Below are 12,009 nucleotides of genomic sequence, written 5' to 3'. Positions count from 1 at the left end.
CCAATGGAGGGGACACAGGTTCGAGCCCTGGTCCGGGAAGATCCCACATGCCGCAGAGCAACTAAGCCTGTGCACCACAACTACTGAGCCTGTGCTCTAGAGCCCATGAGCCACAGATACTGAGCCCAGGTGCCACAACTACTGAAGCCCATGCGCCTACAGCCCGTGCTCCGCAACGAGAAGCCACCGCAATGAGAAGCCCGTGCACCGCAACGAAGAGTAGCCCCCACGGGCCGAAACAAGAGAAAAGCCTGCACGCAGCAACGAAGACCCAACGCAACCAAAAATAAATAAATAAAATAATAAAATAAAATAAATTATTTAAAAAAAAAGAAAAGGCTGGTAAAGTCATAGTCCAAATTAGACAAAGCTGGAAATCATTAAGCATGACAAAAACAACAAACTGCTAGCCTCAGTAGTACTCACTGCAGATAAACGAGGCAACAGCTCTTTAACTATGAAGGAAAAGAGCAAAATTAAAGAATATGTGTGACAGCTGGCAGTATCTCTTGAAACTGTATAAAAGTCAAAATGTAGAAGGAATGGAGAAAACAAAGAGCTTTTAAAATTATGGATTGAGAATTAGCATGAAGAAAATATTTCTGTGCTCAAAAATAAAGAAAAAAGTTCCCAGATATACAGATCTGCTCTTGCTGCTGCTGCTACTCTATTATTAAGCAAACTATAGTCTACTCACACAATTAAATATCATATAGCTATAAATAAATCATACATATACAGATATCAGAAATATTTATATAGTATTAGTAACTGAGAAAAGCAGGTCACAGGCCTGTATGTATACACCGATTACAACTTCATAAAAATCATACTGCATATATTGCATATATACAATTTTGCATATATACAATTAGAGAACACTCAGGATGGACATAAACAAGTTAGAAAATTTAATGTTCACTAATTTCTTTTTTGGAACTTACTTCAAAACACTTAACAGTGGCCAGAGGGCTTGTTTTAGTACAGTGTCCAACTGCAAACGTGTGCTATTCTAAAATTCCATTTGTAAGTAGGCTGTTGGGAACTCTGAGCATATTGCCTCACAGAAACAATGTTATAAATGGGGATCAGGGACTCATGTCAAGTAGGAAAAGCCTTTTTACCACATAATGGCCTTTCAAATACAAATGCCTCATGTATCCAACATCGATAAAGACTAAAGGAGATATATAAATTACTCTTCCAGACTGCTTTCCAAAATGTTTAACCATTTTGATAGAAAAAAACTAAAATGTGGGATTCCCTGGTGGTGCAGTGGTTTAAGAATCTGCCTGCCAATGCAGGGGACACGGATTCGAGCCCTGGCCTGGGAAGATCCCACATGCCGCGGAGTAACTAAGCCCGCGCACCATAACTACTGAGCCTGCGCTCTAGAGCTCGCAAGCCACAACTACTGAGCCCACATGCCACAACTACTGAAGCCCGCACACCTAGAGTCCGTGCTCCACAACGAGAAGCCACCGCAATGAGAAGCTTGCGCACCGCAACCAGTGGCCCCACTCTTCACAACCAGAGAAAAGCCGATGCACAGCAACGAAGACCCAACGCAGCCAAAAATAAATAAAATAAATTTATTTTTAAAAAAAACCAAGGGGCTTCCCTGGTGGCGCAGTGGTTGAGAGTCCACCTGCCGATGCAGGGGACACAGGTTCGTGCCCCGGTCTGGGCAGATCCCACGTGCCGCGGAACAGCTGGGCCCGTGAGCCATGGCCGCTGAGTCTGCGCGTCCGCGTCCGGAGCCCGTGCTCCGCAACGGGAGAGGCCACAACAGTGAGAGGCCCGCGGACCGCAAAAACAAACAAACAAACAAACAAAAAACCCCAAAATGTGCATCCTTATTCTGCGCCTCATTAAGCACAGCATGTTAAACATAATTCACTCTGACTTAGCATCACAACTCTGAACACCAATACTGCCCAGCACGCTGCTGCTCTCATGTTTTAATTTATACCAGCATTCTCCCAAGTGTGTGCTGCACAACACTGCCCTGGAGGGATGCGCCAAGAAAAATGAGTTCAGGTCTTATTAAAGACACTGAGAAGCTCTATAGCAAAGAATCCAGTTTGTTAACTCTGTGTTTCCCATTTAACCCTTCTCTGATCATTAGTTGATGCCATGGAACAAGTATATAGAACATACCCAGAAACACTGCCTTGTACTCAAGGGATCCAGGCTGTTGTGTTCTGTTTTGGTGCCTCCTCTTTGTAACTAAGTTTTGGACCATCATTTTGCATCCCACTTTTCTCTGTAATCATCCTCCCTCTTTCCGATTTGTTGCTTTTTGGCTACTATGAGCTGGAAAGCCAGGTAATCCAGCTTGCTAAAATTGTGTCCGAAGTCAAAGTTAACAGGCTCTGAGAGCCTGTGAGTTTCTTCTGCTGTCACGTGCATGTGCTTAGGCATTATCAACTTGGTGCTATTTCACCTGCTCAGTCTTTCCAGACCCTTTCTGGGTCTCAGCTGTGTTGTTCAAGAAGTGAGGTCCTGTGCAATACTGGTTCAACTACACTACATTAGACGATAAGCTCAACAAGAGCAAGGACAGTGTGAGATTCTGCCCACCAATGTCTCCTCAGAACCTATCACAGCAGTGGGCACACAGTATGTACTTGACAAATACTTGATAATGACAAGTAAACTACCTCTCAGCACCAGATGTAACATTAATTTTTTGGCAAAACACATTACAAATTTTAACTCTGGACACCAGAAACACACTTCCTCCTCTCCTCGTTCAAGCAGAGATATCAGGAACTCCTATGCCTCTACCCACGTATAGAGTTTATCCAGCTCCTATGGTATTCCCATTCAGGCACAGAGGTCTTTACGTTACTGAAAGCTGGGGATGCGGAGTACTGGCCTCATCTCTTAGGAGAATGAGAATCAGGATACACAGATTTAGATCATATATAAGAAAGCATTTCCAGCTCATGAAATCTGCTGTAACACTGGAATGGGTGACCATAGCTGGCAGGCTTGCATTCTGGGAAGACACTTATGGAGCTGGCTCTTTCTTCAGACTGATGCATTTGTGTCCACCCCCAAACACACCTTCCTAACAATGGCAAAGTCATGGGAAACCAATTTAGAACTCAGGTTGTCAGCACAGAAGTAAAAGATGGATGGATGTTCTTGAAGGGTGGTTCACTCAAGTAGCCTAGGCCTGATTAAAAAAAAAAAAAATCCCTGCCCACACAGTCCAGCAATTTTGTGAAAACACCATGTTACTTCTCTCTTGGGTTGATTCTTACCCTAAGGTCCTCCACCCCACCCCCATAGCCTTCTCGTAAATACAGTTTACATACAATGCTTAAGACAACTAGTGGTCTTCTTTTCTCAAGTAGCCCTCAGCCCCTTGATTTGGTCATCTCCATTAGCTACACATTTATAATTCTTCCCAGAAGGAGACAATTGGCTCGTTCATAAAGAAGTGATTCTGAGGAGTATCGCTCTTAAAGCGTGATTCCACTCGAATTTCTAGGGATCCGCTAACCTACTCTTAAGTTTGTCTGTTGGCCTCACATCTCTTGCCCGGATGAGTCCCCTCCACCGTTCTCGTTACAACTTCACCTCTAAAGTGCCAACCTGTAAACACAGAATTCCTGCATTTGGATCGCGTCTGCCTGGGGATGTATTTTTACCTTAAAATCAGTCAAAAATCTTTAAGATCTGGAAGTCTCTTATGGGAAGAGGAGGCGAAGGGGGCCTGGGTAAGGGGCCGACATCGTGGTGCTTGCGCGGAGCTCTGGCGCGGCAGAGCGAAGGGAGAACGAAGGCAGTGGCCCGGAACTGGCGCCGCAGAGACGGCGCGGGGCGGCCACCTCGGCGGCGGAAAGGCCGGGGGTCGGCCCCGCGTTGTTCCCCGCCGCCGACCCCTTCTCCTGCAGCTCCAACAAGCAATCCAAGACAACCTACGGTCTCCAGCGCCCTCTACTCACCCCGCGCCCATCACCGGTACGGTCCGTCACCAAACCCTTTCCGCCAGCGCGCCGCAGCCGGAAGTATATGGCCGCGCGACGAAGCGGAACTCGGCGCCGGGTGTTCGCTAGGCGCTTGGGGCGGGGCTTTAGGGGACGTCGTGGGCGGGGCGTTGACTCAGCGGAGAAGCTTCCCGGAGCGTCTTCCTCAGCGCTTCTCTTCGCAGCGTTTTGTTTGCGGCCAGCGCCACGACCCCACTCCCCACGTAGTCCCCAGCTGCGCCGGGCCCGGGCTGTGTTCGCCTCTTCTCTCCCTTCTCGTTCTCGGGCTTTTCCTTATTTGTTTCTGGCCTCCTGCCCACCTGCCTCTCATTGGCCCGTGGGCCTCACCTGTCTGGGTAACCCCGTGACCAATTCACACTGTCTCCTCACTCACCTGGGCTCGTTGGTGCACCAGCCTGACCCTCACTGATATTTGCCCCTCTTCCCCGTCCCTCTTCAGACCCCTCCTCTGAACTAGTTGCCAGAATCCTCTTCCTACTCTATAAATTGTAATTCCTGCCTGAGGAGTGCTCATACTGAGCACGCTGTGTATTTTTCGTAGCTGACGTGAGCCAGTTTCCACGTCAAGGCTTTCCCTCTTGGTCTCCTCAGCCCGGATGCTCACTTTATCCCCGAACCCTTTGAGGGAAGTAGAGGGAGGGTTCAGTCAGTTCCCCTGCCTTGGCCAAGGTGCGCTGCTGAGGGATTTGCACTTAGGCTTTCCTGTGAGTCATCATGGGCCCTCGCGTACCTCACCTCTCGCCACTTGGTGTCCCCATAGCAGCCTGTGCCTCAGCGAGGTCCTTGAGGGGACAAGGAGTGACTTGCTTTCTAACCTCTTAGAGAGCTAGCAAATGCCAGCTAGAGGTAGGCCTGAATGGATGCCAGCAGGCCCCTGGGTAGTTATGGTTCAAAAAACAATGCTGGACCACGTAGGTTACAAGTGGGAACAGAAAGGCCTCTAGAAGGCTTTAGGCCTTTGCCTCCTTTTCTTTTGGTTGGTGGGAGGGGGCGAGGTAGGAGGTGGGTCAAGGAGGGAGGATGCTTTGAACCGAACAACTGAGTCTGTCTGACTTGTTCTGTGGGAGAGTGTGGGCTCCAGTTGCTTGTAGTTCTTTCCTGTCCCCTCCTTATATCAGAGGTGGCAGAGGAAGGCACATCACTCCATGGGAATGACCCTGTCAGCATCAGGGCCCAGGGGCAGGCAGACTGCCCTATTTGCTTCAGAACTTCTCTCCCCAACGTGGCTGGTTTCACCATCTTAAGACCCTTTTATACTTGAGCAGGCACTGGAATCTAGGTAAGTAAGACTGCGTTCTGATTACTTCGTTGTAGTTTCTTATTCTTTCCCTAGTGGGAGGAATGTGGCCAAGAACGTGTGGGCAAGGGAATTTTCGAGCTACCCCTAATGTGATAATGACTTAGCCCTGCGGTCACTGTTCTCCTGGTAGTTCCAGCTCAGCTCCATGGACTGATTCATTACCTTACCCAGTCCTAAAGATTAAGTTTATTAGCTTGCTGATGGGTGATCACATCTTCTAGTTCTTCTGAATACAGGCTTTCAGGACACCAGGGAAGCAAAAGGCAATCGATTAAAACTGATGATAAAAGGTAGGACTACCAAGAGGACCACATCATTTAGGGCAACTGGTAAGTGCTTTTGTTTTTGTTTTTTAATTCTTAGTAGAATCCCATTAAAAATCAAAAGGTTGTTGAGTGAATATAAAATTCAGAGAACATTAGCACAAAGAGTTAGAAGGTCTTAAAGGAGAGGTCTTTCAAGCCATAGCTGGCTAATAAATTTCTTTTTCCCACTCAAGAGACCCTTAGCATTTGCATGTTTCCACACATACATTAAAGGAAATCGGTAAACAACTTCCTTTGCATAATCTATCATTCCCTTTATTTTTTCCTGCTTTGAAACAGTAGACAGCTGTCACAGAGGCTTTGAAAGGGAGAGTGATTTGGTCTCCAGTCTGGCAGAGTAAAGGTTAGTGACAGAAATAGCAAGCTGCTCACAGAAGCCACGTACTGGGGTTCAAGGGAGGTTCATATACCCATCCAGTTCTCCAACAGCACGTGTTGAAAATGTAGATTCCCAGGCCATGCTGACTGAATTGGAATTTCATGGGTTGGTGCCTGGAATCTTCATTGTTAAGTTCCCAAGATGATTTCCTTCCTCACCTACAGAGAGGAAGGGTAAGGAGTGAGTGAGTGAGGAAAAGGGGAAGAGAGAGGTTAGGGGAAGGTGGTGAGCCCACATTCCTTTTCTGTTCTTCCCTCCCTTTCCATTTTCGGTGCTGTCCTTTGCCCTATGTCTTCCTTCCTGCCTCCTCTAGTCTGGACCGTGTCCACTTCCAAATCATACTTCCAAGCTCCAGGCTATCTGCTTTCCCTCATCATCCTACCCCATTCCTCTATTTTCACCAAAGTGAAAGTCCAAAGAAATTGTAGATATGACCCTTTTGTCTTCTTAAAAATTTTTATCATTGAAGATTTTCAAACACAGACAAAGATAGGGGAATAGCATAATAAATCCCCATGTACCCTTCACCCTATTTCTACTATCAACTCAATTCTCAGTCTTGTTCCATTTATACCCCTATCCACTTCTCCCCAACATATTGTTTTGATACAGATCACAGATAGCATAACATCTTGTCCATAAGTATTTCATTATGTAGCGTAACATCTTGTCCATAAGTATTTCATTATGTATCTCTAAAAGAGAAGGATTTTTTAAATTAATAAACTTTATTTTTAGAGCACTTTTAGGTTCACAGCAAAGTGGAGTGGAAAGTACAGAGAGTTCCCAAATACTCTGTCCGCACACACACAGCCTCCTCCACTATCAGCATCCCAGCACCAGAGTGATACATTTGTTATACTCTATGAACCTACATTGACACATCAATATCACCCAAAGTCCATAGTTTATTATAGGGTTCACTCTTGGTGTTGTACATTCTATGGGTTTTGACGAATGTATAATGACATGTATCTACCATTGTAGTATCATACAGAGTAGTTTCACTGCTCTAAAAATCCTTTGTGCTCTTTTTATCCCTCCCTCTCCCATGACTCCCAGGAACCACTGATCTTCTACTGTCTTCATGGTTTGCCCTTCCCAGAATGTCATATAGTTAGAATCATACAGTGAGCAGTCTTTTCAGATTGACTTCTTTTGCTTAGTAATATGCATTTAAGTTTCCTTTATGTCTGTTCATGGCTTGATAGCTCATTTCTTTTTAGTGCTATATAATATTCCACTGTTTGGAAGTACCACAGTTTGCTGAAGAATATCTTGGTTGCTTCCAAGTTTTGGCAGTTATCACTAAGGCTGCCATAAACATCCTTGTGCATGGCTTTGTATGGGCATAGGTTTTTCAACTCAATTGAATAAATACCATGGAGAGAGATTGCTGGCTTGTATGGTAAGCATATGTTTAGTTTTGTAGGAAACTGCCAAACTGTCTTTCAGAGTAGTTGTACCATTATATATTCCCAGCAGCAGTGAATGAGAGTTCCTGATGCTCTACATTCTCACCAGCATTTGATGTTGTCAGTGTTCTGGATTTTCACTATTGTAATAGCTGTATAGTGGTATCTCATTGTTGTTTTAATTTGCAGTTCCCTAGTGTTACATGATGTTGAACATCTTTTCATATGCTTACATGCCATCTGTATATTGCCTTTGGTAAAAAGACCTGTTCAGGTCTTTTGCCCATTTTTTAATCAGGTTGTTTGTTTTCTTCTTGTTGAGTTTTTTTTTTAAACATCTTTTATTGATTGATTAATTGATTGATTTTTTGGCTGCATGTGGGATCTTAGTTCCCTGACCAGGGATAGAACCCACGCCCCCTGCAGTGGAAGGTGGATTCTTAACCACTGGACCACCAGGGAAGTCCCCCTTGTTGAGTTTTAAGTGTTGTTTGTGTATTTTGGATAACAGTCCCTTATCAGACATGTATTTTGCAAATATTTTCTCCCAGTCCGACTTGTCTTCTCATTCTCTTGACAGAGAGAGACTTAAACCCACAACAATTACACTACCATTGTCACATTTAAAATAATTAACAATAAATCTCTAATATCATCAAATACCCAGTCAGCTTTCAAATATCTAGTTGTCTCATAAATATCACTGCAATCTCTTGATATGTCTCTGAAATCTCTTAATCTATAGGTTTATTCCTCCATGTCTTTCTTCATTTGCAACGTATTTGATGAGGAAACTCTGACCTCCCTCTCAATCCTCCTTCAGTCTTTTCCACAGCATTTGAGAAAACCACAGAGCTTCCCCAGTCTAAAATAATGGAAAGACTCATTGAACAAAGAAGCGATTTTGTACAATTCCAGTTTCAATTAACTTCATCTCTGCTCTGTAAATAGGGGTGAATCTTACCCACCACTGGATCCTCAGGGTCTGGCACGTGACACTCAATATGCATTTGTGGAAAGAAGATAGGAGGGAAGGAAGAGAGGTTATTAGAAGAAAGGTCAAAGGGAGAAAACAGAGAAAATTTGGTGGGTACTACATTTGTCTAAGAAAGTAGAACTGAACTTCTTTATTTAGGACCCCCTCTCCTTTGAAAAATGTTGTAAACTCTAAATTTTTAAAGGCCTCTCATGATCTGGGCCTGCATCTGTCTTGCCAGGCTCACTCTTCACCCTCTTACAACTTTGGTAGTATATTTCAATGAAAAAGCAGATAAAGCAAAACAAAACTAGTTTTAAAAAAGTTATAAAAGTAATTCATTTATGTGGGAAAAATTCAAACAGTTTCAAAGTACATGAAGTGAGAAATTAGTGGTTTTTTCCTAGAAGTAACCACATATATCTCCTTGCCTCAAGTATGGTTCCAACCGCTGGGTTTGAGAGATGAAGTACCAGGTCTTTTTGTTTGGTTGGTTTTATTCATTCTGTATCTACTGGTGACAAAAGTACAGCTATTCTTACATAGTCTTTGCAAAGTTGTTTCTACCTATGTGCGTGTGTGTGTGTGTGTGTGAGTGTGTATATTCATTCCTTTTAATTGCTATGTAATTGACTATTGGAAAGATGTGATATCATTTATGTAACCAGTTTTCCATCAATGTTTAGATAGATTTCAGTTTTTGCCCTACAAGCAATGCTGGCAGACCATCGTTGGAGCTTTTCCTCTGAGGTGGGAAGCCACTGGAAAGTTTGGAGTATAGAGACCATGATCTCACTTACAGTTTAACAGCATCACTGTGCTGCTGTATCAGATTTACCCTCTATCCCCAGTGTCTTCACCAGCACTGGATATTAAATTTTTTAGTCCTTTTTAATTGATAAGCCAAAAAAAAACCCCTCACTATTGCTTCAATTGACATTCCTTTGTAAAATCAGATTTGACAGGGTGAGTTTTACTCTGTGGGCTGTTTCACACTCACTTAGAGAGGAGTTGTTAATTGTTCTGGTACTGTGTGGATTCCTGCATGGCCACACTGAAGCCCTCTGATAGAGCCTGTCTGATCTCTCCTCTAGACCCCAGGCCCTTCGGGATGGGTACCTGACTGTGAAGCCAAAACCCTGTCTCTGAACTACTTACCAAAATGAAGTGTCACCCCCTGCAATTCCCTGCTTCAGGTATGGCTCCAGCCACTGGCTTGGAGAGATGAAATGTCATGGGATGTTTGGGGGCTTATTTTGCTCATTTCCACTAGTGACAACTGCACAGTCATTTAAAAGAAATCCTATAAATGATATAATATAAACAATTAAAACAATATAAACAAAAGCTCTCGAACTATGACACAGTTCAGTATCTGACAGATCCAAGTGCTTCCACACAAGTTCTCACTGTACCTCTTAGAGCAACCCCATGAGGAAGTTCGTCATTCTTGGTTTTATAAGTGAGGAACCTGAGAATGAGAGACCTTTGGAGACTTGCTCCTGGTCAGATTTGTTACTTTATTAGAGTTTGCAAAGTACTAGAAGGTCAAATTCAGCCCCTAGCCCCATTTTGTTTGCCTTTAATATTTTTAAACTGTTTTACATTGGAATGCTTATAGATGGGTCATTCATTCTCTGTCCAGACACAGCCCTTATTACTCTCCGCTGACTTTGAATAGAGCTGATTTAGCTTAATTTTATCCACCCAGGCCCTGAAGGCATTGGATTTTGCACCCCCTGCCAAATCTTGTCTAATTCCACCATGCAACTGTAGGGTCGATATCAACTCCTGAGGTAGGCCCGGAAATAAACCAGCCTCAACCACAAACCCTCAGTGTCAGGTGCAAAGCCTAATTCCTTCTCCCTCCTGTTCTAATAGAACCATGGGAAAGGCCTTGAGCTGCAGAGGGTGGGAGAGGAAAGGCCTACCTGCCATCCTGCCCAGCTCCAAAGCCCTGCCTTCCTCAGCCCCCGATATTATTGTGAGAGTCACAGCTAGATTTACCTCACCTGTCCTGCCACCCTGTTCCAGGGAGAGGATAAAATAAGACAACTTTATAGAAAAAGCAGATCAGCTTCCCCTCCTTGGTGGTGCTGGTCTTTCTCCAGCAGTCTGATCTCTGAAAGGCTGTGAGCCTTTATGAGTGGGCATCTCCCCACCCCACACATGTGTAGCTCAGGTGCTCCATCTCTGAGCATCTCCTCACTGGGATGTACATTTTCAGTCCATCAACAAATATATTAATTAATTAATTTATTTTTAAACAGAGGCACAGAGTTATTTATTTATTTATTTATTTATGGCTGCATTGGGTCTTCGTTGCTGCACGCGGGGCTTTCTCTAGCTGTGGCGAGAGGGGGCTACTCTTCGTTGCAGTGCACAGGCTTCTCATTGTGGTGGCTTCTCATTGCAGAGCACGGGCTCTAGGCACGTGGGCTTCAGTAGTTGCAGCACACGGGCTCAGTAGTTGTGGCTTGCGGGCTCTAGAGCACAGGCTCAGTAGTTGTGGTGTACGGGTTCAGTTGCTCCACAGCCTGTGGGATCTTCCTGGACCAGGGCTCGAACCCGTGTCCCCTGCATTGGCAGGCGGATTCTTAACCACTGCACCACCAGGGAAGCCCCAACAAATAAATTTTTTGAGTGCCAGACACCGTTCTGGACTCTGGGGTTTCAGCCGTGATTAAGACAGGAGCTCACCTGCTAGTAAGAGATTAATGCGAACATTAATCAGGTTATTACACAGTAAAGCGTTATCACAATGGAATGCATGGAGATCTGCTTCCCACCAACACAGTCTGACTATGATCTCCAAAAGCAGAATAACAACAACGGTACCACCACTGTTAATGTGTTTTACATATTAACATATAACTTAATTCTTACAATAAGCCTACCAAGCAAGTAGTGTCATTATTACCCTCATTTTACAGTCATTGAGAAGTTAAATTCTTGCCTAAACTCACACCACTGGTACAGACAATGCTTCCACTCTTGGTTGAGCAGCAAACTTTTCTATAGCCTGTTGAATTTCAAAGTGTGCCATAACCCCATGAGAACAAGACATAAGGAACCAGGTTTGCCCCCAACAGTGGGAGTTAGGTTAGATGCTAGAAAGAACTCCTTGGTAACAGTTAGGAGTGTATGAGAGAAAGGAATCCTTTTCTGAGTATTTTTCCTCTCCTGAATTTTCTTTTTATTTGGCCGTGCCACATGGCGGCCTGCAGAATCTTAGTTCCCCGACCAGGGATCAAACCCACACCCCTTGCACTGGAAGTGTGGAGTCTTAACCACTAGACTGCCAGGGAAGTCCTCTCCTGAATTTTCTATATTGCACATATAATGTAAAAATAGAGGAATTATTCTAGAAAAAAAAGATCACTCATAATTTCCCCTCATGAATTGGGTTCCTTTTTCCATCTTTCTGAACCAAACTGTGACTGTGTTAGACAGTTGGTGTAACTAGATCTGGTTTTGCCTGCAGCACTCTTAAGAGGCAACGATGTGGTAACTAGCAGAGGTCAGCCCCTCTACCCAGGCTTACAACACCCAGAGTGACCCCTGGACACCCAGAGATGAAGACAGCTCTTCCACAGAGAGTGAGCGCCACTG

General features: G+C 44.4%; 2 protein-coding genes across 7 annotated transcripts in view; one reads left to right on the top strand and one right to left on the bottom strand.

The window, feature by feature from the left end:
- Window positions 1–4,022, bottom strand: part of INTS14 (integrator complex subunit 14) — a 41,456-nt gene extending 37,434 nt beyond the window's left edge. For 2 of the 3 annotated variants that reach the window (XR_013827013.1, XM_079912497.1), the window contains exon 1: window positions 3,663–3,999. The gene's annotated coding sequence lies outside the window, so the exon portion shown is untranslated. Of the gene's footprint in view, window positions 1–3,662 lie in introns of all 3 variants that reach the window. The other variant, XM_079912498.1, reaches the window with a different exon arrangement.
- Window positions 4,023–4,207: 185 nt separating this feature from the next.
- Window positions 4,208–12,009, top strand: part of SLC24A1 (solute carrier family 24 member 1) — a 42,502-nt gene continuing 34,700 nt past the window's right edge. The window contains exons 1-5 of one of the 4 annotated variants that reach the window (XM_079912494.1): window positions 4,208–4,847; window positions 5,120–5,280; window positions 5,538–5,630; window positions 8,373–8,507; window positions 9,492–9,593. The gene's annotated coding sequence lies outside the window, so the exon portion shown is untranslated. Of the gene's footprint in view, window positions 5,281–5,537; window positions 5,631–8,372; window positions 8,508–9,491; window positions 9,594–12,009 lie in introns of all 4 variants that reach the window. The other 3 variants (XM_079912496.1, XM_079912493.1, XM_079912495.1) reach the window with 3 other exon arrangements.

Source organism: Stenella coeruleoalba (genome assembly GCF_951394435.1).
Source record: "Stenella coeruleoalba genome assembly, chromosome: 2".
In the NCBI taxonomy this organism is placed as follows: Eukaryota; Metazoa; Chordata; class Mammalia; order Artiodactyla; family Delphinidae; genus Stenella; species Stenella coeruleoalba.
The sequence above is the reverse complement of the archived record's forward strand: the minus strand, read 5'-3'. Positions and strand labels throughout refer to the sequence as shown.